The sequence below is a fragment of the Muntiacus reevesi genome, chromosome 5 (genome assembly GCF_963930625.1).
Source record: "Muntiacus reevesi chromosome 5, mMunRee1.1, whole genome shotgun sequence".
Lineage (NCBI taxonomy): Eukaryota > Metazoa > Chordata > Mammalia > Artiodactyla > Cervidae > Muntiacus > Muntiacus reevesi.
The window spans coordinates 20,686,593-20,709,528 of NC_089253.1; positions in this window are offsets into that span (position 1 = coordinate 20,686,593).

Below are 22,936 nucleotides of genomic sequence, written 5' to 3' on the forward strand. Positions count from 1 at the left end.
GAGGGTTGGCCTGAATTGGCACTATTCCCTTTAAGTGCATGCCTTCCCCTCTCCAAGTACCCGAATCCTTGCCCCAGAGGGGAGGGGTGTTGAAATAGGGGGGCCCACGCAGGCTCTTGTCTTGTGCTGGCCCCAGATAGAACTCTGATCAGTCTGCAATGTGCTATCTGTCCAGGCACCCACAATATTTTCCTCCACTCTGCTCAGATGGAGCCTTGGGTGCAAATCTCCCTTGTCTCTCATGGCCTATCACTGCCCCCAGCATCCACCACCCCCTCCCTGCTCTGGAGCCTCACCAGAGGGCAGGTAGGGCCTTTGTGGACTTGAAGAATAATTCAGGGTATGAGCTGTGGGGAAGCAGTCACCATCAGCCACCTTGGGCTGCTTCCGAGGGGCTGCTTGGGTAAGTGCCAGCAAAGGCAACCACTGTCCCACCTCCTCCCCAGTCAAGGCAGCCATAGACCCTGTGTTACAATGTCACATGGAGTAAGCAGGGCTGAAGCATTTGCTCAGCTGTGACTGGGACTTGTGCCAAGGTAGTGATGAGAAATCTGGCAACCACCTGAGCAATTCTCTAACCACACTCTCTACCCTGCCTCTGGGGCAAGCCAATGTGTGTGTGTGTCTCACAAGCAAATCCAGGCTTCCCACAGCCCTCTTGTTACTGCCAGTCATCCTCCAAGCAGTCAAGGGGACTCATCTCCCCTGTAGGACCCCATGACGGGGGTGCCCAATCGGTGACTCTCACTGCTTATTCCCCAGGGCAGATCTCTGTCCATGTGTCTTCCCATTTGTTCTGAGTCCCCTCCAAGGGACATAGATCCTGACCCAGTTCCTCTTCTTCCCTTGCTACCCAGTTATACCTGGATCATTCTTACAGGCTTGGTTGTTCACTAGCTTTTCTGCCACTTTCCAGTTAGTCCTCTTACTCTGCCATCTTGATTCATATCCCTTTGTCTCTTTCCTACCTTTCTGCTGTAACAAAAATAATCTTCATAAACTGCTTTTTGCAACCATTTCTCTTGAGATAACTAGTCTCACAGATGTTAATAGGATTCTATGATTCAGTAATTTTGTGAAACAATATCTGGTAATTCTTTATCCTAGAGATTAACGTTGCATAATCTCACATCTTGGTTATGATAAGTTCTTCAATGAAGATGCCCATTTATCTTTGCCTCACTTAACATTTATGAAGCTCTTTGACTCAATTCTTGTCTTAAAAATCTATTAGCATTGTCTTGGATTTGAAGACATCAATACAAAAACCTATAGCTTATTTTTCATTTTATTAACTTCATTCTCTATAGGAAAAGAGAGTGAATGGCATTAAAATGGTTCAAAATGTTCATGCTGTTAGAGAGAAAAGCTTTGAAAAATATAAATGTATGATGTAGAAATAAATGCTGTGGTTGCTATTACTATTTATGTTGAAACTTCATAGTGTTTTGATGCATAAAGTTTTAAGTTGCAAGTAAAACAAGTAGGCAGATAAATATGCCTATTGACTTCTAAAGTTATTAATAAAACTTAACTGAATATGGAAGATTAAAGAAAGTAGCAGTGGATGACTGCATAAAGCAAATGAATCTGTAAAGCCATTAATCTGTATTTGACTTACGCTTTTGTTCTTCTTTGATAATTTACTAGCTTTTATGTGATCATAGTCTACAGCTTTGAGTCAGTACAGAGAATTGAAAGAAAAGCACAGCAAATTCAAGGCACAATAAATTTGAGCTGTCTTACATTGAGTGCTAGAAACAATAAATAATTACGACTTCAAATTTTAAAATAGAAGAACATTTTTATTTAGCAATTCATTTTCAATATGAGCGAAACAGCCGGCCTAATAAAAAACATTGTCTGAGGCCCTGGAGGTGTGAACAGAATGCAAATGCAACATTTGCATTCAACAAATACATTTAAGATTTTGGAAAACCTTTCTAATTAATGGCTTTCTGTTTGTAAAGATAGCAAAAGCTTTGTCTTTCAAAATGGTGATAGCTCAATCTCAGAAACTAAAATACTTTAAGCCTTCAAAAATTTTCACAATGCTTATAGACATAGTGTTTATCAGTGTTGGCAGTTAGACTTTAATTGGAACTTCTAGAAAAATCTTCCTCTTTATATAGGAAGTAAAGTTCTTTCACAGCTTTCTAAGAGTTGTAAGTAAATCTATACAAATCTTTCAGTTAATTCTTCTTCATTGTCTCGTATTTTTGAAATGTCCATATTCTAAGAATGAGAGACAGAAATGGACTGCATATTTGCTTATACCCCGAGAATGATAGCATCCTCCTAATATGCCTAATTGAGCTTTCATCTGTAAATCAATCATCTGTTAGTTTTCTTTGGAATCTCTTTATAATAATGAGTTATTACAAAATTTTAAAAACTATTTTTCACTCTGAATTACACACCCAGGCCTACATGCCAGAAGAAAGAAAAACTATCAATTGTTTATCTCAAATATCAGTTTTCAGGATATATAATAGATATTTAAAATATTAACAATGACTATATTTATATATTTATTCAATGTGAAATTTTACACAGGGTACCAAATTCCGATTATATTTGTTTTTCTTGCAGAATTTTCTTTATTTCCTAATAATATGAAAATCATTTCTTCATTTTGAAAAACTTATAGTGGAAAGATCAGAATCTACAGAGAATAAAATGCCCGAATTATAACTGAAGCTTTTTAATAGCGGTGATTTTGTCAAGTTTCTTACTTTCCTGTAATTAGAACTACTCTTTGGTAAAATGAAGATAATTCTTAATTCAGAGAGCACTTATATGGAAAAGAGAGGGTCCATACCTAATATATTAAAGTGCCTGATACATAAAGGGACTCTATTAATGCTAGCTTTTTTCCCTCTTCTAATGCATAGTATCATTTTGAAAATAAACAATTTGTGATTTTCCCCACATCCTTTCTTTGCATGTTAATAGTGGCTTTGATCTTATTACGCATTCAAGACAGTTGTTGTTAACTACAGACTTGCAAGCTATTTAATCAATTCAAGTAATCATCTGGAAGAGTTGTCTATAGGATACTAAGGATAATAAATAAATAACTGAATTTGACTTGATTTATCTGTTGGTGAAAGGATCAAAACACCTCAGAGTTAACCCAAGATTCCAATACCACTGATTTGGCATTTAGATTAGGTGAGAAATCAGGGACCTAATGGTCTGACACAAAGAAGATTTTGCATTAGGAAATGCAAGTGCTGTTAGAAGACTTAGTTAGAAGAGAATTCACAAACATGGTCTGGCTGGGATTTTTTTTTTTTTCTTTTTTTAATGCTTTTCTTTCTTTTACTGTCAAATCAAATCCCACATTTATTTTCAATTCTAGATAGTGAAAAAGAGGATGTCCTGCAGGAATTTAGAGGAGAATTTGGGAAAGGGAAATGGCCAAAGATCCTGCTGAATGAGATAACCTCAGATCTCAATTCACTCTTCCTTTCATCCTCTCTTATTCCCCAAATCTTTTGATACAGGTTTGGTGAATAAATAGTAAGGTTGGAAGCTCAGCTATTTCAAATCCTAAAAGATGATGCTATGAAAGTGCTGTACTCAATATGCCAGCAAATTTGGAAAACTCAGCAGTGGCCACAGGACTGGAAAAGGCCACTTTTGATTCCAATCCCAAAGAAAGGCAATGCCAAAGAATGTTCAAACTACTGCACAATTGTACCCATCTCACACACTAGTAATATAATGCTCAAAATTCTCCAAGCCAGACTTCAACAGTACATGAATCATGAACTTCCAGATGTTCAAGCTGGTTTTAGAAAACACAGAGGAACCAGAGATCAAATTGCCAACATCCACTGAATCATCAAAAAAGCAAGACAGTTCCAGAAAAATATCTATTTCTGCTTTATTGACTATGCCAAAGCCTTTGACTGTGTGGATCACAATAAACTGTGGAAAATTCTGAAAGACATGGGAATACCAGACCACCTGACCTGCCTCTTAAGAAATCTGTATGCAGGTCAGGAAGCAACAGTTAGAACTGGACATGGAACAACAGACTGGTTCCAAATAGGAAAAGGAGTACATCAAGGCTGTATATTGTCACCCTGCTTATTTAGCTTATATGCAGAGTACATCATGAGAAATGCTGAGCTGGGGGAAACACAAGCTGGAATCAAGATTGATGGGAGAAATATCAATAACCTCAGATATGCAGATGACACCACCGTTATGACAGAAAGTGAAGAAGCACTAAAAAGCCTCTTGATGAAAGTGAAAGAGGAGAGTGAAAAAGTTGCCTTAAAGCTCAACATTCAGAAAACTAAGATCATGGCACCTGGTCCCATCACTTCATGGCAGATAGATGAGGAAACTGTGGAAACAGTGGCTGACTATAATTTTTCTGGGCTCTAAAATCACTACAGATGGTGATTGCAGTCATGAAATTAAAAGACACTTAAACTCCTTGGAAGGAAAGTATGACCAACCTAGATAGCATATTAAAAAGCAGAGACATTACTTTGCCAGCAAAGATTCGTCTAGTCAAGGCTATGGTTTTTCCAATAGTCATGAATGGTTGTGAGAGTTGGACTATAAAGAAAGCTGAGCACTGAAAAATTGATGCTTTTGAACTGTGGTGTTGGAGAAGACTCTTGAGAGTCCCTTGGACTGCAAGGAGATCCAACCAGTTCATCCTAAAGGAAATGAGTCCTGAATATTCATTGGAAGGACTGATGTTGAAGCTGAAACTCCATTATTTTGGCCACCTGATGCGAAGAACTGAATCACTGGAAAATACCCTGATGCTGGGAAAGATTGAAGGCAGGAGGAGAAGGGGACAACAGAGGATGAGATGGATGGCATCACCAAATCATGGACATGAGTTTGGATAAACTCCGGGAGTTGGTGATGGCCAGGAGGCCTGGCGTGCTGCAGTCCATGGGGTTGCAAAGAGTCGGACAGGACTGAGCGGCTGTACTGAACTGAACTGAAGGTTGGAAGAGGAAGTTAAGTGGCCAGAACAGAAAGGATATAAAGAGTCTTGCTTATTATGTTAAAGAAACACAGATTTTATAACAAAAACCATGATATTATGGGTTATAATTCAAATTGTGCCTTAGGAAATGTACATTTGGAAAGGAAAATCATTTGAAGACAATGATACTGGAAGCAGAGGGAGGTTACTACACGAATATAGGGATTAATACCTGTTGCCTGCACTTAGTGGCATGATGTATGGGGGAAAATAGCAGTGTCATAAATCGAAATTTCGGTCAAAGTGTTAGTTTGTTGTTTAAGTGGAGATTTGGGGAAACTTTTGGCTTTCTAAAAAAAGAAAGATGAACTATTGACAGCTCTTTCACCTGCATTCTTCTGCAAGAAAGAAGACTTCCCTGAAGGCATAGCAGTTAACCTGAGATCATGATGATACTGCAAATACACTTAGGGTGGCAGATTCTAATGAAAGCATCTGGGTTTCCCAATGACAGCGCTGAACCATTGTGTTGGTGCTGGCTGCAAACTTCCTGGCTCTTGATTACATGAGATCAACTGACTCCCTTTTGTCTATGCCGGTATAACGGGGGCTTTTGTTGCTTCTAGCTGAAATGATCTGATACAATCATGTAGATGCTTGATAGTACTGTTCTTTGACATGAGGATGACAGGAGAAGCAATGACAGAGCTTCACCTCTGTATGCTATCCCAGAATGAGTCAAAATGTATTTTTTTGTAGAATGGGAATTTATGAAGAGGAATGAATGGTTTTTCAGTGCCAGGCTTGTTCATACCAGCTCCTGGAAGCTTATTTTTAATTTGGTGTAATATTGTTGAAGAAGGAATTCGTAGGGCCTGGACTCCATCTGAGGCCTGTTCATGCTGATCGTGCTCAGCCACCTCTCCAATGGACTCTGAACTCTGTGTTAGTGGCTATTGAAATGACAACAGAAGGATAAGACCCCCTCCATACAGGGGAATCTTGAAGATTGTATCCAGGTTACTCATCACCTGAGAGAACACATACACTAATCACCCCTTCCTCCAAACGGGCCATAAATTTTTCTGTACCTGTCGGAGTGTAGCCTCTTGCTTATTGATTATTGGCTAATTGTTTAACTGTCTGAGCACATGGTACATGAGTGATGGGGTTATTGGGATTGTATTTACCCTTTCTTAGTTTATGTAAGTCTCAAGGAATTTGGTGTGGTGGGTTCTGACACCTACACATAGGGTATAAATGATTTTCACAAATGCTGGTCGGGGTCCTTGGCTAAGAGGAGACTCTGCCTTGGGCCCACCGGTGTAATAAACTGCACTCCACTATCTGCATTGTCCTTCTGAGTGAGTTTTTTTCCCGGAACGCGTGGCTACAACATTATGAGTTGGTAGTTAAAAGCAGTCATTGTTAAAACTTAAATTTTATTATGTTATATTAAAGACAAAGATAACAAATACTCAAAATGCATCACCTTCAAACTATTTTACTCTCTTTTACTCTCTCTGTTGAGGTTATATACATCTAGTGAATCAGTATGCTAGCATATGTACAAGGGTGAGCGGCTCACTATCTCTTCCAAGCTTTGCATTCAGTGACATCACACTGCTGGTTTGAAAATGGTCAGGCAAGAAGTAGTTGCACTATGGAAATCAGAAGAAACTAAAAATCAGAGATTGCTTTATTATTTTTTTCTGATTGTTTAAGAAACAAAATGAATAATACAGACCACATTTCAAATTATGTTACATCTGTAGCATTACATTGTGAATAGCATGCAAAACTGATGAAATACGCTTTCAGAATTTGAACACTACTATCCAATTCAGCAAGGCAGTCACTCCTATCATTGATGAATGGGTGAACTTTTGACACATGTCTTAGTTGTTTCACTATCATCTTACTTGTTAATGAAAAAAAAAAAAAATCAACCATCCATTCATGTCAGAACTACATGCAAAGAGCTGGTTGTTAAGCATTCACCATCATGCTGCTGTTTCTACATGCTGCTGTTTCTTTTCCACAGATAAACTTTACAGACTGAAATTTGATAAGAGTTGCAATCCACATAGATTTCACAATTTGTCTTTTTGCTCGACTGTGTTTCAAAGAATGAAATGGTTTCAGGAATTTACACTATAGTCTGTAAACAATAAGATGGGCTCCTTTTACATTTGTTGGTCACGGATGGACTAGCTGACATGCAGGTTTATTCTAGTTAGAAGTGGAGATCCATGTTTCTATAAAACAGGTTTTGTGCATATTGTTAGGCCCTGTGAGTTGTAGAGACCACTGTCATTTTGAATGTATATGCCCTGAAATCATACCTTAATTGATTTTATTTACCGGATATCAATCTTAGCTTCACACTTTGGAACATGTCTTGAAATCATCACCCTCTGCCCAAGCCTACACTGTAAACACAACTTCAATCACCTTGTCTTCTACTTTGGCTGTAAATGTAAGGTTCTAAGAGAGGTTGTTGATTTTTTTGAATCTTGAAAGTGATACTAGCTTTTGAAATTGGGAAGGAAAAAGAGAAAAGATGGATTTAGGAAAGGCAGAGGAACCAAGTCAAATTGCCAACATCCGTAGGATCATCGAAAAAGCAAGAGAGTTCCAGAAAAACATCTGTTTCTGTTTATTGACTACGCCAACCCTTGACTGTATGTATCACAACAAATTGCGGATAATTCTTCAAGAGATGGGAATATCAGACCACCTGACCTGCCTCTTAAAAAAATCTGTATCCTGGTCAAGAAGTAACAGTTAGAACTGGACATGGAACAACAGACTGGTTCCAAATAAGGAAAGGAGTATGTTAAAGCTATACATTGTCACCCTGCTTATTTAACTTATATTCAGGGTACATCATGAGAAATTCTGGGCTGGATGAAGCACAAGTTGGAATCAAGATTGCCAGGAGAATATCAATAACCTCAGATATGCAGATCACACCACCCTTATAGCAGAAAGTGAAGAAGAACTAAAGAGCCTCTTGATGAAAGTGAAAGAGGAGAGTGAAAAAGTTGACTTAAAACTCAACATTCAGAAAACTAAGATCATGGCATCTAGTCCCATCACTTCATGGGAAATAGATGGGGAAACAATGGAAACAGTGAGAGACTTTATTTTGGGGGCTCCAAAATCACTGCAGATGGTAACTGCAGCCATTAATTAAAATTAAAAGATGCTTGCTTCTTGGAAAAAGAGCTATGACCAACCTAGACAGCATATTAAAAAGCAAAGACATTACTTTGTCGACAGAGGTCTGTCTACTCAAAGCTATGGTTTTCCTAGTAGTCATGTATGGATGTGAGAGCTGGACTATAAAGAAAGGTGAGTACTGAAGGATTGATGCTTTTGAATTGTGGTTTTAGAGAAGACTATTGAGAGTCCCTTGGACTGCAAAGAGATCAAACAAGTCCATCCTAAAGAAAATCAGTCCTGAATATTCCTTGAAAGGACTGATTCTGAAGCTGCAAACTCCCATACTTTGGCCACCTGATGCAAAGAACTGACTCACTGGAAAAGACCCTGATACTGGGAAAGATTGCAGGCAGGAGGAGAAGGGGACAACTGAGGATGAGATGGTTGGATGGCATCGTCGACTCTATGGACATGAGTTTAAATAAGCTCTGGGAGTTGGTGATGGACAGGGAGGCTTGGTGTGCTGCAGTCCCTGGGGTCACAAAGAGTCAGGCATGACTGAGAGACTGAATTGAACTGACCTGAACTGAACAAGAGCATTACAGGGAGAATACCAAAGAGGCAATTACAATAAGTGTGTTTTTTAAGTAATAAAATCTAAAGAATTTTCATTTATTTCAGCTTTTTATTTCCCTGTCCTTCTCTTTCTCCCAGAGTTTACTTAAATTCATGTCCATTATGTCAAAATGCTATCCAACTACAGCAGAAATAATCAAGCAGTAATTTGTTCTTGCATTAAGAATAAATATGATTCATTGTAAGTGTTAGGATTAACTTCCAAGTGTTTTAGCTTAACATAGGTTGATAACAAAATTAATTTTCTTTGCATAGAACTTTTCAACATTTTCTGACTATTTATACTCTTCAAATATTTTGGTGTGCGTTTCAAATCCCATAGAATTTTTCTTGATACCTCAAATTGGAATCACTTCTTATTTTTAATTTCTTTTCACACAGCACTTTCTGATATGAATTTCTTAATGAACCTTGCCTTGTATAGTATTTCATTGTCTTGCTGTGCAGATAGGATGTTTCTCCAAGGCATATATAATGTTCTTTATTTTTGTCATCTTTTCCTTTTTTATCAATTTTCTGTCTTGGACAAACCTTATTATCTTCATATAATTTTAAAAAACTGCATATGTATATTCATACTAATAATACTAACAACATATAGATAGAACTAAGTAAAGTGCTTACTTAAGACGGTGATCTGATAAGCCAAACTTTTTATATTGGTGGTGATATTGTAGTTTATTCAATCAACATATATTGGGCTCTTACCAGGTACCAAGTTCTTACAGAATACTGGGACTCTGATGGTTAACAAGATTGACAGCCCATCTTCCAGTTGAATTTGGATGTCAAACAGCAGAGAATTGTATTGTATTATATTGTATTGTATTGTATTATAATTTTTGTTACTTCCGTAACAAATCACTACAAAAGTAGCAGCTTAAACTATACAGATTCATTTTGCTACAGTTTGCTATATTGCAACTGCAAATTTGAAAATTATTGACATTGAAAGTAGTTAAAGTGATAAGAATGGCACATTTATTTTAAAAATTCATATTTTCATAATTAATAGAAAAATAGAGGACTTCTCTCATGCTCCAGTGGCCAAGACTCCAGGCTCCCAATGCAGGGGGCCCAGTTTTAATCCATCGTCAGGGAACCAGATGCCACGTGCTGTAACTAAGAGTTCTCATGCTGCCTCCAAGACCTGGCAGAACTAAATATATATTTTTTAAAAAAGAAAGCTATAAAGATATAGAAAGGAGAAACCTGTGAGGTAAAAGGAAAATTAGTGTGTCCTGTGTCCTTGGAATCATACAAAATTTAAAATGTATTTCTCTAGTACAAAACAATGAGGATTCGAGTGCCATTAAATTTATTTTATTTTTAGAAGCATATTTTTGTGACATTCAGTTTCTTTACCTGTGCTGTGTGCAGTCGTGTCCGACTGTTTGTGACCCCATGGACTATAGCCCGCCAGGCTCTTCTGAGAACGGAGATTCTCCAGGCAAGCATACTAGAGTGGGTTGCCATGCCCTTCTCCAGGGGATCTTCCCAACCCAGGGTTTGAACCCAGGTCTCATATTGCAGGTGGATTCTTTACCATCTGAGCCACCAGGGAAGCACTAGGAGCCTTGAATTTTATCTTGTCTTTAGGTCTTGCATTAAGTTATTTGAAATGTTCCTTTTTTTAATGGTCTTGCTTTTTAAAATTTATTTTTATTCATAGTTATTATATTTATTTCCTCATTTGAATGTGAGATTATATTATTTTCCATAATCAGCTGATTTAGGAAAAAAAATTATAAAATTACCAAGCTCCCATGTTTTCTCTTCATTTGTTCCCTATATCTGTCTCTACTTTCTAATAATAATAGAGACTGAAGGGTTTTATAAATAATATCATTATCAAAGAATAACAAAGCACTGTCTTGACTATTTAAATTGATTATTTTATTTTCTTCTCCTAAAATATTAGTTGCCTAAAACAAAGATGACTAATAATTCTGATTGCAGGTGTTTGTATTTTAGTCTTGCTAGTTATAAAAAGAGCATTATCATTTAAATATTAGGTAGGCATGCAGAAAACTTTGCTTATGAAACTTATTCATGTTTAAACTGGTCACCTCTGTGACAGCTTGTTCCTAGTCAGTTCTTGCCTTTGTTATAAAAGGACTGTACGTCCCTGCCCACTGTAATCTGACTTGCAGTGCCTCCTTGTGGAAGAATATAGATCCGTGCTCCATGGATGTGTTCAGTGGCTAAGCTGTGTCCGCCTCTTTGCAGCCCCACGGACTGTAGCCTGCCAGGCTCCTCCGTCCATGGAATTTCCCAGCTAAGAATACTAAGGAGTGGAATGCCATTTCTTCCTCCAGGGGATCTTTCAGACCCAGAGCTCTAACTCGCATCTGGTTGTGTCTCCTTCATAGGCAGGCAGATTCTTCACCACCTGAGCCACATACAACTTGCTCTGGTTAATAAAGGATGAGCAGAGAAGATCTTATACAGCATCTGAGTGGAACTTCAGGTCACAGCAAGATTCTGCCAAGATTCATTTTTCCCTCCGACACAAAAACAGTGTATTCAGAATCAGGGCTGCTTTTCCAGTCTGGATCTTACAGAAGAGTTGAAAAGAGAGAAGTTGAATCACAGCCAATTCACAGTACAATGGAATATGCAAAAGTAATTAACTTTTATTGCCACAGAGATTTCAGTTATTTCTTCCTCCAATATATATCCTAGTAAAAGTTGACTTCTATAACTATTCTTTCCATTTTATTTAAACTTTCTTCAAGAATCACTGGCAAACTTCCTGAGGGTTGTTTGTGTGTGTGTCCATATAGTTATATATTTCTTCCTCAATTTATTGATTAAATAAATTGCATTGATAATAAGTTAAATTAACCTTGAGGCATGAAATGTGTCAGAATGCTTCTGTACATTTCCTTGGTCTGAATAAGTATTTCACTGTAAAAGTTATTGAAAACACCACTCAAATCTAGCTAAACCAACATCCTGAAAAGGGGTTGCCAAATTCCTATCTTCCTTCACATTCTTAAAGAAATAATTTAAAAAACCAGAAATATGTTGAAAATAAGAAATAGAACATTTTGAGGATAAGTGTCCTAGTCAGTTCAGACTGTTAAAACAAAATGCCATTAACTAGTGAAAGTGAAAGTCACTCAGTTGTGTCTGACTCTGAGAATTCTCTAAGCCAGAATACTGGAGTGGGTAGCCTTTCCCTTCTCCAGGGGATCTTCCCAACCCAGGGATCGAACCCAGGTCTCCCACATTGGAGGCAGATTCCTTACTAGCTGAGGCACCAGGGAAGCCCCATAGACTTGTGGCTTATTTCCCCACAGTTCTGGAGACTGGAAGTCTGAGATCAGGGTGATGGCATGATTGGGTTTTGTTGAAGACCCCACAGTGTTCACATAATGAAGAGAAAGATCTCTCTCCCCCTTCTTCTAAGGACACTCATGCCACATCGTGGGGCTTCCCTGGTCGATCAGATGGTAAAGAATCTGCCTGCAGTGTGGGAGACCTGGGTTCAATCCCTGTTTTGGGAAGACCCCCTGGAGAAGGAAAGAGCTACTCACTCCAGTATTCTTGCCTGGAGAATTCCACGGACAGAGGAGCCTGGCAGCCTGTACAATCCATGGGATCACAAAGCGTTGGGTGCCGCTGAGTAACTTTCACTTTCACTTTCTCAGGCCATCAAGAGGGCCCCAGCCTCATGACTGCATCTAACCCTAGTTACCTCACAAAGACTCCATCTCCCAATACCATCGCATTGAGGGGGACAGTTAGGGCGTCAACATGTAAATTTGGGGGAAACACGGATTCAGTCCACAGCAACAGGAAACAATGACTATGGTTCAAATGGAAAGCAGGTAGAATGGTTGTAGAGAAAACGGAGCTTCCCAGGCGGCAGGAGCGGTAAAGACACCGCTTGCAATGTAGGGGTTACAGGAGATGCGGGTTCGATCCCTGGGTGGGGAGGATCCCCTGGAGAAGGACATGGCAGCCCAGTATTCTTGCCTGGGAAAGACCATGGACAGAGGAGCCTGGCGGGCTACAGTCCATGGGCGCGCAAAGGGTTGGACACGACTGAAGCGACTTAGCACACACGCATGGGAAAATTCTGTGAGTGTTTCAAAGCAAATGGGAAAACAAGTTTCAAGAATATACCACGCACAGAAAAATTGGATGGAGCCAGGTAAGCTAGGATAGGATTAGGCCAGGAGAAAGTGATTTTCTGGAGCCTCTTTCCAATCAAGAGCAAAGAATGAATGATCTCAGGCTAGAGAGGCTGTGCCGAGTCACGTTAGGCAAACTGGGAGAACCAGGAAGAAGGCAGTACTGAAGATAAGCGCTAGATGCTCCGTATTTACTCATTTCTAATTTCTCTGAAAACAAACAAACAAACACAAACTCAGATCTCATGATCCTTCTACTGTCTCAAAGAGATCATAACCAAAAAATTTGAAACAAGGAACTCAACATATGAATAAGTGAAAAAATTCTCTATGAATAGCAAAACTGCCACCCAGAGAAAAAGGTACTGCCACAAGCAAAATTGGACTTTTTAAAATAAGTATAACAACAGGTATAACAACAGGGGCTTCCCAGGTGGCTCAATAGTAAAGCATCCGCCTGCAGTGCAGCAGACACGGAAGACGTGAGTTCAATCCCTGGGTGAGGAAGATCCCCTGGAAAAGGAAATGGCAACCCACTCCGGTATTCTTGCCTGGGAAATCCTACGGACAGAGAAGCCTGGTGGGCTACTGTCCGTGGGGTGGCAGAGATATGGAAATGACTGAGTGTATGTGCGCGCGCGCGCACACACACACACACACACACACGCACACACACACACACACACACAGGGGCGGTAATAGTAGTAGTCACGATAGTAGTGATGGCTAACAATTACTGAGTTATTTTTATGTGCCCACTCCCTTCTAAGGGCTTCCTTGGTGGCTCAGACGGTGAAGTATCTGCCTACAATGAGGGAGACCTGGGTTCGATCCCTGGTTCGGGAAGATCCCTTGGAGAAGGAAATGGCAACACACTCCAATATTCTTGCCTGGAGAATCCCATGGACTGATGATCCTGCTAGGCTACAGTCCATGGGGTTGCAAAGAGTCGGACATGACTGAGCGACTTCACTTTCACTTTCACACCCTTCTAAGCCCTTTGGAGATAATAAGTTTATATGTATTATTTAATCATCTTACAAACTGAGATATACTACATGCATGAAATTATCAGTAATGAGAAAAAAAGCTTTCCCAAAATGAATATTTTATTTTTGAAGTTAAAATAAATAAATAAAAACATTATGCATATATAGGCTGATTAGAATGGACCAGTTAAAGAGCAAATTGCAGATTTGGAACTTGTCAAGGATTTTTACCAGAATGTATATTAAGGGAAAAAGAAGTGCAGAATATTAAAGCAAGTTGAGTATAGTTGGAAGGTAGCTTCTTTTCATAGTAGGGTAAGCCTCATGTTTATTTATCATACAGTGACTAGAAACAGAAATTGTTTGCATTCACTTTTACAAGTGTTCGCTCTATTACCATCTCTACAAGAATTTCAATGTATGGTTTTCTTTTAACTCTTCCATTACGTCTCTTTCAAGGAACGGAATTGATCTATTAATAGCATTAGTGTTCATCATCTGAATCTGAGTTTTTACATCATTTGTTTTGGTATTCATTGTATTCTTTTGCTTTTTCCTATCCCTTATTTTAATTGAGTGTGTTCCTTCAACTCCAGAAAAAAAATCAGGCTATTAGCATTTCTCGTGCTTTGGCAAACAAACAGGCATAAGGAATAAGGCATTCATAAGTAGATAAAGCAAAAATAGCAAAATTATAGCAAGTGTTGAACTTAGTGGTAGACACATGGGTATTCACTATATTTTTCTTAAAAGAGCTCTGAAAATTTTAGTAAAAATTTTCGGAAAATTATCAAATCACTTATCTATTCTCTTACTGTCTTCAGGCCGTACATTTATAAAGGTGCCCATTGTTACTATCTGCTCTTCAATAAAGAGTCAAAAAATGCCTTAAAAAAAAAAAAAAGTAAAAGTAGCAATTTCTACTTTTGTGACTTGAATGCATGGTCAGAAAAGAACGGCAGTGTTAAACCATTATCCTTTCTTCTAGAAATGGAAAAGAGCTTCTTTGCCCTCGGGTTTCTGTAAGGCCTTCCGTGGTGGCTCAGACGGTAAGGAATCTGCTTGCGGTGCAGGCGACCCGGCTCCATCCCTGGGTGGGGAAGATCCCCTGAAGAAGGGAATTGCAGCCCACTCCAGCATTCTTGCCTGTAGGATCCCAAGGTCAGAGAAGCCTGGCGGGCTACAGTCCACGGGGTCGCAAAGAGTCAGGACACGACTTGCTGGAAGGGCAAGCAACAATTTGGGCTCAGGTGCAAGATGGGGAGCAGCCTCTGGCAGCAGCCGATGGGTTGCCCCTCACTCAGAGAAAATGGCAAGGAAGCAGAATCAAGCACAACCGCCGAGGACCAACTCTGGGTGCAAGCAGGTATAATCTGACTCTACAGGATCGTACAGGTTCTTTCTGAGGCTTCCTCAGGGGTTCACATAGATTGTCCCAGGACACACCATCAGCCCTCTCTGCTGCCACCTCCTGGCTTGACCGGAACTTGCAGCTTTTGTCACCAGATGACAAGCCTCTAACCCCAGGACTCTGATTACTCCGCCAGCTTGCCTTCCTCCAGGTGGTGGTATTCCAGATTGGGACTGAAAATGGGGCGGAGACAGAGGTGTGTCTTCAAACCATTATCTTCTCAATAGTCCCTAAATTTTCTAGAAACTTTTTACAGCTGATTTACCGTTTTATTTTTTTCTGTCATATGAGGGACTTTCCTAGTGGTTCAGTATAAAGGCTCTGCCTGCCAATGAAGGAGACGCGGAGGTTCGATCCCTGGGTTGGGAAGATCCCTTGGAGAAGGAAATGGCAACCCACTCCCAATATTTTTTCCTGGAGAATCCCATGGACAGGAGCCTGGCAGGTTACAGTCCACGGGGTTGCAAAGAGACAGACATGACTGAGGGACTAAACAACTACCATATAAAGAATATTGTATGCATCCAATGTATGCTTCAAAAGATTCAAGTCAGTGTATGGCAAAACCAATACAATGTTGTAAAGTAAAATAAATAAATTAATTAATTAAAAAATAAATAAATAAAAGATTATCTTTCTCGGAAGCATATTCTCATTTTTACTGCAATGGTGATGATAAAAGTTTCCTTAGGCAGATGCTCCCTGGAATACTAACCACAGTCCAACATTAAAGAAAATAGAAAGTTGCTGATAATATTTTTAAATTAACTCCTTTTACCTGGCTTTGGTGTCTAAAAGCAGTTGCCCAAAGCTCTTGAAAAGGGAAAGTGAAGTAAGTGAGTAATAGCTAAAGTAATCTTATTTAAACTGAGGAAGCTAATTGAAGCTATTTATCTCTTAGATTTCTTAATATTTCTTTTGTGTTGAAATACCCAACATAGCCACAGGGATGGAAAACCAACAGGTTCTTGTTTTGTGATCATAAAAACAGTAAAAGGATATTGGATTTTGAGGCAAAGATCCTAATGTACAAGTGAGACCACAGTCACATACAATTGAAGTTTCACTGATAAAGTATCTACATTAAAGCTTTCATATGCTCTCCATTAATTATCTAAGTGAACTATAATACTTTGTATGACTTCATGGTACAATTTCTATACTTCAGGGTAAAGTCTTTCTGTGCATAGACATCATTCCTTTCCTAATCAATAATTATTTTATTTATAATTTGAGTTGATAACATAGAATAAAGTTCAAAAGTTCAAACTTTTATCTTTTGAGGATTTTTCATTCCAATCAGTTATTATATAACCAAAAAAGATTAAAATAATAGGGGGTTTAAATTTTTCTAGAACAATTTAAATTTTATGTCTTAACCCCTTCATTTTTTGACTTGTAATTCTTTTCAAGCTTATATAAAGTATGCATATTGGCAGACATAATAGAGATAATTTGATGCAGTACTTCTCAAAATTGTCATCGTAAGGATCTTGGTAAACATAGATCCTAACTCAGTAGGTCTGAGATGGAGCTTGGGATTCAGCATTTCTAATCAGTTTCCAGGAGATTCTTATTCTGCTAATTGTCAGATCATGTCACAAATACCAAGGATTGATTTGGTACAGTGATTGTCAATCTTGGCTACACACTCAAATTACCAGGGGAATCATTTTAATTGGATCTCAGGTGCATGGTATTAAATTAAAAATAACCCTTAGTTCAAAACATGATAGCATCATCAATCCAATTTTGGGCATTATTAATTTATTCCTGAACTTACCACTCACTCAACCCAAGGACTAGAATAATGCTTATTATTTATACTTGTATATATAATTCCTCCCTATGTCAGTTCCTCCAATTTTCAGAGAGAATCACCATTTTGAATTTTGTGTTAAATCATTCTTTTGCTGTTTTTCACTCTTACACACACACACACACACACACACACACCCCTAAACAGCTATTTAAATCTGTCAATTTAAAACCTAAAATTGCAATTCCCTTGAAAATTATCTCTAGGTTCTTGCATTTTTTTGACTCAATATTATTTATGTTGGTTGATGTGACTATAATTTATTCTTTTGTATTGCTGTTTAAAATTCATTGTATGCAAAGCACACAACTTGGTCATTTCTTCTCTTGCTAACATGTGGATTGTGCCTACATTGCTTTTGCCATTAAACTAGTGCTGATATGAATATTCTTGAAAACATCTACATGCAGATTCCTTAGAAGTTGAACTGCTAAATTCTAGAATATATGCATGTTCAACTTTAAAAATTAATACCAAATTGTTTTCCAAAGTTGATGTTGAACTTATACTATCGAGCAAAACTGTATAACATAGTGAGTAGGATCACAAATTAGCCGACATCCATTTTTTTTCAGATAGCTTAATTAATCGTATGGGGTTATTTAAAAATTGCCTCTCCTTAGGGTCTCAATTTGTATTGCCCTAATTTTTAGGGAGATTGAATATCTCCTTCTTGCATTTCCTTTTAAAGGAAATGTTAATTTTTATATCTGCTTTCTTTCCTTTGCACTTTTAATTTTTTTAATTTTTAAAAATTGGAGGGTAATTGCTTTATAATATTGTACTAGTTTCTGCTGTACAATAGTGTAAATCAACTATGTGTATATACATATATATATATATATATATGTCCCCTCCCTCTTGAGCTTCCCTCCCACCATCCCCCCATCCCACCCCTCTAGGTCATCACAAAAAACCCAGGGATCTCAGCTGGGTGCTAGCCTTCCACTAGCTATCTCTTTTACACGTGGTAATGTATATATGTCAATGCTACTCTCCTCATCTGTCCCAGCCTTTCATCCCCACCTCACTGTGTCCACAGTCCATTTTCTATGTCTGCATCTCTATTCCTGCCTTGCAAAGAGATCCTTTGTACTTTTTAAAATAAAATTTCACATCATATATTTGTGACATTAATATCCTTTGTTAGTGATAGATGTAGCAAATATTTCCTGCTTATAGCTTGGATATGCAGTTGCTCTAAGATGTATAGTGGGGACATGTTCTTTAACTTTAGCTTTAATGTAGTCAACTATAATAATCAATAATGCTTTAGCACTTTTCTGTTCTATTTAAGAAATTGTTTGTTCATCTGTCTAAATTTTAATATGAACTTTTCAAATAAGTCCCCCTCCCCCTGAAATACTGTTGACACCTTTATTCAAATACAATTCAGTCTAAAAATCACTTGGGGAGTTAGATAATAGTGACTGTATCAATCAGGTGAACTTCAGTCTTGCCCAAGAAATAAGGATACCAATGTAACAGAATCTTCTTTTTCTGCTGTAGACTCAGATATCTCTTTAGAACTACTGACCTCTGCCAGGAACTTCAGAATTCTTGACTGCAGAATTAATCTTGTGGCACCTAGATCTTAAGACGAGCTTTCAAGGTTTATCAGAGCAGGAAAAATGTAACTAAATAAGATGAAAATAGAAAATTGAACACCGATACTTAAGTGTTTAGTCCCTCAAATGTTACATGTCACCTTTTGACTTTCATGGTATATCTCATCACATAGATCTATCCAACTCTAAAAGGGAAGAGAAATAGTGTTTTGTATTTTCAATAATGGGTACAAAGGAAATATTATTGAATACCAATACTATCTAACAGTATAATTTAAAGTGCATATAAACATATATATATAAATACTACAAATAAATATCAGCCTCTTAGCTGGCTCAGTGGTAAAGAATCCATCTGCCAATGCAGGAGATGTAGGAGACATGGGTTTGATCCCTGCGTCAGGAAGATCCCCTGAAGGAGGAAGTGACAACCCACTCCAGTGTTCTCGCCTGTAAAATCCTATGGATAGAGGAGCCTGGCAGGCTACAGTCCATGGGGGTCACCAAGAGCCAGACACAACTGAGTCCACAAGCACTCATAAATAAATGTGGCTTATGACCCATAACTTTTGTTCCTCTTTAGTATCATTCATTAAGTTAAATCAGAATTTCTGCAGATTTGGGCTAGGTATTGCTAATTTTATATTTTTATTTCAAGTTATTGAAATGTGTAGTGAGAAATAAATCCTAGTGGAGATGTGAGAGAAGGCAATGGCACCCCACTCCAGTACTCTTGCCTGGGAAATGCCATGGATGGAGGAGCCTGGTAGACTGCAGTCCATGGGGTCGCAAAGACTTGGACACGACTGAGAGACTTCACTTTCATTTTTCACTTTCTTGTATTGGAGAAGGAAATGGCAACTCACTCCAGTGTTCTTGCCTGGAGAATCCCAGGGACGGGGGAGCCTGGTGGGCTGCTGTCTATGGGGTCGCACAGGGTCAGACACGACTGAAGTGACTTAGCAGCAGCAGCAGTAGTGGAGAGGTGTAGGTATGGAATTTCAATGTGAGGAGCTCCATGAACTTTCATGGTTAGATAGTATCACTGACTCAACAGACATGAATTTGAGCAAACTTCTGGAGGTAGTGAAGTACAAGGGAGTCTGGTGTGGTGCAGTTCATGGGGTTGCAAAGAGTTGGACATGACTTACCAACTGAACAACTTGAAACTTCATCTCAATAGAGCATCTGTCAGTTCAGTCAGTCAGTTCAGTCGCTCAGTCGTGTCCGACTCTTTGCGACCCCAAGAATCGCAGCACGCGAGGCCTCCCTGTCCATCACAAACTACCAGAGTTTACTCGAACTCATGCCCAACGAGTCGGTGATGTCATCCAGCCATCTCATCCTCTGTCGTCCCCTTCTCCTCACGCACCCAATGCCTCCCAGCATCAGGGTCTTTTCCAATGAGTCAACTCTTTGCATGCGGTGGCCAAAGTACTGGAGTTCCAGCTTCAGCATCAGTCCTTCCAATGAACACCCAGGACTGATCTCCTTTAGGATGGACTGGTTGGATCTCCTTGCAGTCCAAGGGACTCTCGAGTTTTCTCCAACACCACAGTTCAAAAGCATCAATTTTCCGGTGCTCAGCTTTCTTCACAGTCCAGCTCACACATCCATACATGACCACTGGAAAAACCATAGCCTTGACCAGACAGACCTTTGTTGGCAAAGTAATGTCTCTGCTTTTTAATATGCTACCTAGGTTGGTCATAAATCTCCTTCCAAGGAGTAAGCGTCTTTTATTTGCATGGCTGCAGTCACCATCCGCAGTGATTTTGGAACCCCCCAAAATAAAGTCTGACACTGTTTCTACTGTCTCCCCATCTATTTCCCATGAGGTGATGGGACCAGATGCCATGATCTTAGTTTTCTGAATGTTGAGCTTTAAGCCAACTTTTTCACTCTCCTCTTTCACTTTCATCAAGAGGCTTTTTAGTTCCTCTTCACTCTCTGCCATATGGGTGGTGTCATCTGCATATCTGAGGTTATTGATATTTCTCCCAGCTATCTTGATACCAGCTTGTGCTTCCTCCAGCCCAGCGTTTCTCATGATGTACTCTGCATATAAGTTATATAAGCAGGGTGACAATATACAGCCTTGACTTACTCCTTTTCCTATTTGGAACCAGTCTGTTCTTCCATGTCCATTTCTAACTATTGTTTACTGACCTGCATACAGGTTTCTCAAGAGGCAGGTCAGGTGGTATGGTATTCCTATCTCTTTCAGAATTTTCCACAGTTTAGTGATCCACACAATAAAGGCTTTGGTGTGGTCAATAAAGCAGAAATAGATGTTTTTCTGGAACTCTCTTGCTTTTTTGAGGATGCAGCGGATGTTGGCAATTTGATCTCTGGTTCCTCTGCCCTTTCTAAAACCAGCTTGAACATCTGAAAGTTCTCAGTTCATGTATTGCTGAAGCCTGGCTTGGAGAATTTTGAGCACTACTCTACTAATGTGTGAGATGAGTGCAATTGTGTGGTAGTTTGAGCATTCGTTGGGATTGCCTTTTTTAGGGATTGGAATGAAAACTGACTTTTCCAGTCCTGTGGCCACTACTGAGTTTTCCAATTTTGCTGGCATATTGAGTGCAACACTTTCACAGCATCATCTTTCAGGATTTGAAATAGCTCAACTGGAATTCCATCACCTCCACTAGCTTTGTTCATAGTGATGCTTTCTAAGGCCCACTTGACTTCACATTTCAGGATGTCTGGCTCTAGATGAGTGATCACACCATTGTGATTATCTGGGTCATGAAGATCTTGTTTGTTCAGTTCTTCTGTGTATTCTTGCCACCTCTTCTTAATATCTTCTGCTTCTGTTAGGTCCCTACCATTTCTGTCGTTTATTGAGCCCATCTTTGCCTGAAATGTTCCCTTGATATGTCTAATTTTCTTGAAGAGATCTCTAGTGTTTCCCATTCTGTTGTTTTCCTCTATTTCTTTGCATTGATCACTGAGGAAAGCTTTCTTATCTCTCCTGGCTATTCCTTGGAACTCTGCATTCAAATGGGAATATCTTTCCTTTTCTCCTTTGCTTTTGGCTTGTCTTCTTTTCACAGCTATTTGTAAGGCCTCCTCAGACAACCATTTTGCCTTTTTGCATTTCTTTTCCATGGGGATGGTCTTGATCCCTGTCTCCTGTACAATGTCATGAAACTCTGTCCACAGTTCATCAGGCTCTCTGTCTATCAGATCTAGTCCCTTAAATCTATTTCTCACTTCCACTGTATAATCATAAGGGATTTGATTTAGGTCATACCTGAATGGCCTAGTGGTTTTCCCTGCTTTCTTCAGTTTAAGTCTGAATTTGGCAATAAGAACTTTATGATCTGAGCCACAGTCAGCTTCTGGTCTTGTTTTTGCTGACTGTATAGAGCTTCTCCATCTTTGGCTGCAAATAATATAATTAATCTGATTTCAGTGTTGACCTGGTGATGTCCATGTATAGAGTCTTCTCTTGTGTTGTTGGAAGAGGGTGTTTGCTATGACCAGTGTGATCTCTTGGCAAAACTCTATTAGCCTTTGCCCTGCTTCATTCCATACCCCAAGGCATCTGTAAGTGGTGCAAAACAATAATGACAATAATAACAATGCAGCATTTAAAATCTCTGGCAATTACCCTACCAGCATACAGCAAATAAAAAAACATTTACTCAAGAAAAATATTAAATCTAGTTGAGAACAGGGGGTTATGCATTTAAGCCACAACGTGTTCCCTCTTCCCTGACTCACTGTAAGTTCCACTGTACCCAGGAACTGACAAGAAAATGGAGCTCCCTTTCCTCCAAACTACTGATCAATAGTTATGGTATCTCCTCAGGAAGGACATATTGCCATCATTTCTCATCCTTGCTTTCTCCTTTCAGGAATTAAATTCCAGGCAATTGAGAGTGAGAGGATGGGGGTCCCCTTCTTCCACTTTGCCCCCACCGGTAAAATGGAGGCTCTACCCTGGTCAACTGAGAATACTGGAACTCCAATTTCCTTTTCTCAAAAAGCTCCTGACTCCACAGCAATGGCAGAGATTTTGCCAGGGAAAAAAGCTGACCAGAAAAACAGAGATATCAAAGCTTTCCCAAGGAAACTGATCTGGGAAACTGATATGTGGTCCCTGGACATGTTACACTAGCTATCAAAGTCACTATTTATAGGAGAGAAAAAGAATGTGGATGAGTTCGAAGATAGTCTAGAGATTTATTAGTGTGAAAATAAAGAGCACGCTTAAGAGAGCTTTCTA